The sequence below is a fragment of the Meleagris gallopavo genome, chromosome Z (assembly GCF_000146605.3).
Source record: "Meleagris gallopavo isolate NT-WF06-2002-E0010 breed Aviagen turkey brand Nicholas breeding stock chromosome Z, Turkey_5.1, whole genome shotgun sequence".
Lineage (NCBI taxonomy): Eukaryota > Metazoa > Chordata > Aves > Galliformes > Phasianidae > Meleagris > Meleagris gallopavo.
The window spans coordinates 34822824-34827760 of NC_015041.2; positions in this window are offsets into that span (position 1 = coordinate 34822824).

The window sequence follows — 4937 nt, forward strand, 5'->3', positions numbered from 1 at the left end:
TTAATATTTACATTTAAGCTTTGCTTATATAATGCTAATTTGATATCACCTCATATTCTTCATGGGGGACTTTAAAAAAATTACAATGATATCATTTAAAGACTAATATAATTGGGGTAAATGTTTAAAAAAAAACCAGAGAAAAGTAGCGATTGATATTTGACGTCTTTTTGCATACATTCAGAAAACGTATGGAACGGAATCGTACTCCTAGTATTAGTATTAACAGGGAGAATGGTGGAAAGCAACAAATTGATGGTAATCAACATTGTATCCGAGTAGTGAGTCCTAATTTGGACTTGTTACTCTAGAATAAGTTGTGCTACAGCGATTGCAGATACAGAATCCCGTTCTCTTGGATATTTACAGTCGTGATAGCCTCTAAACTGTACTTGCTGTTAATAAGTTACCAGTTTGGTGTGATAGGAAATCACATTTATTACAGAATGACTCAGTAAGATACAAAGATGAAGATAATTACAGAGAAAGGCTCTGTATTTTCAGAAAGTGAATCATGTCCTAGATGGAAAACACTACGCTAGAGTACACAAAAATAAGGAACAGGGAATGTTGCTGTGCAGAAAATATATACAAATAATTTAAAAAAAAGAAGGGTAGAAGTTATATTAAGTGATCCAACCTCTTTGTAATCTATCGCAACTGAAAAGTGCATAGTCACATTTATGAAGACTCTTCGGCTGTTATGTTACATCCTTCCACACTTTTAAGCTAAGTGTCCTGTATTTTGCTTTTAAACCACAACCAGGGTTTCGTAACCAGGCTGCAAACCTTGCTATATAATCACGGAAAGATGCGAGACCTTTTACGTCTTTAAAGTGTAACGCTCCTTGGTAAGAAAGGTTTTGAGATGGAAATTACAGCTGTGTTCAAGAATTGAAAGGTTACTTACATTTGTTGATCTATACGGACAATTTAGAGCTATCATACTCAATTGTTCTTCATCAGCTGTATAGAAACAAAGATCTATAAAAATAATTTAATTTCATGCTAACATTTAAAAAAAAATGGAACATCAGTGACTGAAGTTTCTAACAATGATTATTATTTATTACGATTTTAAGACTTGGACATTGTGAAAGTATAACTTGCTAACTGACTGTCGTAATATTAATCTTTGTTGACCTTTAGTTCCTTTAAATCCTTATTTCAGTACTGACAGAAATGACTGTATCCTACAGTTCGTAAAACTTAATGAAGATATATCGGAGGAATCTTCCAGACAGTAGGAATATCATATCTCTTCATTATGACATTTATTTCATATATTTCATTTATTGAAGGTCTACATTTCTTAAATTTTTACTTTTTTCTTCTTGTGTTGTAAATAAAGCGTAAAGTAATCTGATACATAATAAAGATCGGTGAGAAGTTTTATAGATTCACTTTTTAAGTTTCCTTGCTCTTGGAAGTGTGGCTGGTTTCAGCTGGACAGAATTATGCAGTTAACAAAGAGTTTGTGAAAAGCTTTAATTCTTGCTGCTATCTTGTTTCTGTTTTGAATTGTGTAGCAAGAAGAGAGAAGGATCTGGCTGTGGAAAGCCCTTTCGACTCCATTTAAAAGGTTGTTACGTCTTCTAATCTTTGTTTTTCTTCAAAAATAGCAAGATTGATAGAAGTAGAATGAGAATGTTCTTATATCTAAGAGTTGAAGAAAGATAACTTTTGGCAACAATTATAAAATTCAGAAATTAGAAAGGAATATCAAAGAGTCTTGAAGAAAAATTGTAGAAAATTAAGTTTTATGCAGATAATCCTAAAATATATGATAGTGAAAAGATGATTTAGTTCACATAATTAAATGTTATTACTGTCCAGCAGGAGAGCAAATTGTCTTGTTTTGGTATGGAGCTGCTAGTGGCTATCAGTGTAGCTCCACACCTTTTGGGATTACCATGCAATCATTTTAATGCATATGAAGTTATAAATGGAAAGATGCAATCAAATTTTACAGTTATAATTTTCTATCATTCATGTGTATTTCTACTGAAGAAGTGCCAAGGGAAGGAGTTCATACTGCAAGATGCAATCAACGACTGCTCATTAGTTCATTATTTAAATACTGCATTTGACAAGTAATATTCGGACTGGCTTGCTTCACAGACGAAATGAGCTATTAAAATTATTCCCACTTGCATTAAGTGTTTTTTGAATTGTTTAAGCTATATCTTACTACTTGCGGGAGAAAAGTTTATCAGACTTCTCTACTTGTTCCTGCAGCACTGCTTCAGATGAGGTTGAAAGAGGAGGTTTAGGTAGTCACGCTACTGAGCACTATAGTAGAGAAAATAGGCACTCACTATCCCTCTGAGAGATTAGAGGCTTTCTGCAAATAGTTTTCTGGTGACCAGCTACTGGAAAAGGAGGAGAGTGAGAAAAGCTAAAGGTGATCCTCCTAAAAAATCCCTTATCCCTTGTCTTTTCAAAATAGAAGACGAAAGTTCTTCAATTGGATGGAGAACTAATGATCTCCGAATAAACGTGTCCTGGTAGAAAATAGAAAGCCGAGCTAGTGACTGTCAATTTTCACAAGCCAGTTTACTGTTGAACACTTTCAATAAATTCTTACAGCATTTCAGATATGAATACAGACGCTGCAGTAATTTATTGGGCTCAGTTTGTGAACGTGACAGCATCATACCTTGGATAAAGTATTTGAGCAGGTTATCCACAATGGCTGTGCCTTACTATTGTCAGACAAAAAGCTATGATTGCTAAAATCTTTAAATTACTTCTTTACTGCAATACTGTAATGAGTCCTTCATTGATAACATGGTGAATTTTAAGCCAACATCAGAATAATAGGTAGTGGGCCAGATGTACCCTGTGCTATTACAAAAACAAACAGAAACAAACCACAACCAAAAAAACAGCAAACATTTAAGTTGTATGAGGAAAGCATATTAGTAATTTTAGAGCCATTAGCCTGTTGTTTCCCGGTAGATATATCTGACTGCTATGTTGGCCGCGGGTAATAAGGTGCAGTGAAAAAAGCTAAGATGAAAATACAGCCAATTGTACAGACTGCTGTTGTGTGTGCTACTTTTTTTTTTTTGTTTGTGATAGGACAGGTATTTTAAAGGTAGGCAGAACAGTTGTACAGTATATCTTTTCCTGAAAATATCAAATATGACAAGACTGTTTCCTATTTCTTCTACGCTGTTCTCATATTTTACAAGCGTTGAAGAGAATCTTGTACCTACAACAAAAGTCTCACCGGAATAAAGAAATGGAGACTTAGAACATTAAACTTTGATTGAGACAACAAAGTCAATTAATCTCTGCCAACAGCTTCTGCGCCCTGTGCCACTACTGATAGGAATAGAATATAGTCTAGCAGCAGCAGTCAAATCCAACTCTATCAAAAGGGCAAAAAGGTATCTTGTTTCACAATATCTAATTCATTACATGCACACCATTATGAACAAAATTTAGCAAGACAAAATCAAATAGTACTTGTTATCCAAAGAACCCAAATTGGCATATGCTTAGTGAATAAATATCATCATCATGGCAGCTAGCAATGTTTCCGGAAGAAAGCCTGAAGAGGAACGTCTTCAAAGAGTGGAACCCGTTGGTGATACAAGCTAGGAAGTAAAGCAATTACTTTTGTCAATTACGAACGTTCACTCATATTTATTAAAAAATGTCAATTGATGACTCCTTGCAAATCCAATGAAAACAATGGAAAGTGAATGATGCTGCTGTCTAGAAACAACATTGCAAAATGAATTCATCAGTAGCAAATAGGACTGCTTTCAACAGCTGTGCACAGGGAGGGAGTGATGAACAGGAAGACAAATTCCTGCACTTGTTATTAATACTGATTGAAAACAGTTACTTCAATATTTTCCTTTCATACAAAGCTACAGCTTCAGAGAGCTTGTCATAACAGTATAAAATGTATGTATTTTACATATGCATTCATATATAAATACATACTCTGTACACACTAAAATATATGAAATACATACTTTATTTACAAGGAATACTGAAAAATCATACAAAGCAGGTCAGAATTTAAAAAAATTAGGGTAAACTGTTCTAGTGGATTGCAATCATGCCCATGGCACAGAATCTGAAGTAGACATCTTGAAGATCACTTCAAATTCAAGTTTGAAGTTTTGTGATGCCGTAATTATTGCATAAGCAGTATTACCTAATTTTCTGCTGAAAAAAGAACCAACTTGAGGTCAGTTTAAGTTGCTCTGCTTGAGCAATCTGTTTTGTAGTACCCTCAGGGATATTCCATAGCTGCATTTAGTAATCTTCCAATGTTGAGCTCCATGTGCCTTTCATTGTTCATATTTTTCTTACCTCTGCTCAGAATTTCACTTATTACAAATTGTGTCATTAGTCTCTAATCTTTCACTCGTGTGTGTCTTGTTCTGTTGAAGTAAAGTTGTTAGTTGGTTCATCTCTTCTCAGCTTTCCTTCCCTGATTCAGTAAAAGGAACCTGAGGGATAAATATGTTTATTCTGGTATGCACCAGAAGTTTGCAAGAGAAGTAAATTCCGTGCTTCACTGATTCTTGTCTTTTCCTCACTGTAACTTGTACAGCGATCCTGCTGACAATTGAAGTCTCTTGGATTGAACCTTTATTACTAGACAGCTTCCTAGTGCTAGATGAAACATGAGAGTCCAGTATCTCAAGACAAATGTCATTCTTTCTTACTCTTACTTACGAGTGGTCGTCTTTGTCTGCAACTGTCATTCTGTGTACCTATCTTCATTACTGAGAGATAGGAAAAACGGGATCTTTGAACAAATGAAAAAAGAATGTATGCAGTAACAAAATGGAATCTGATAAGGCTGTGTAACTATTAATAATTTTTTTCTTCTGGAAGTACGATAATTTCTTGAAATACTCAGAAATTCCCTTCTTTTCCCGTCTAGAAGTACATTTTATTCATTTCCT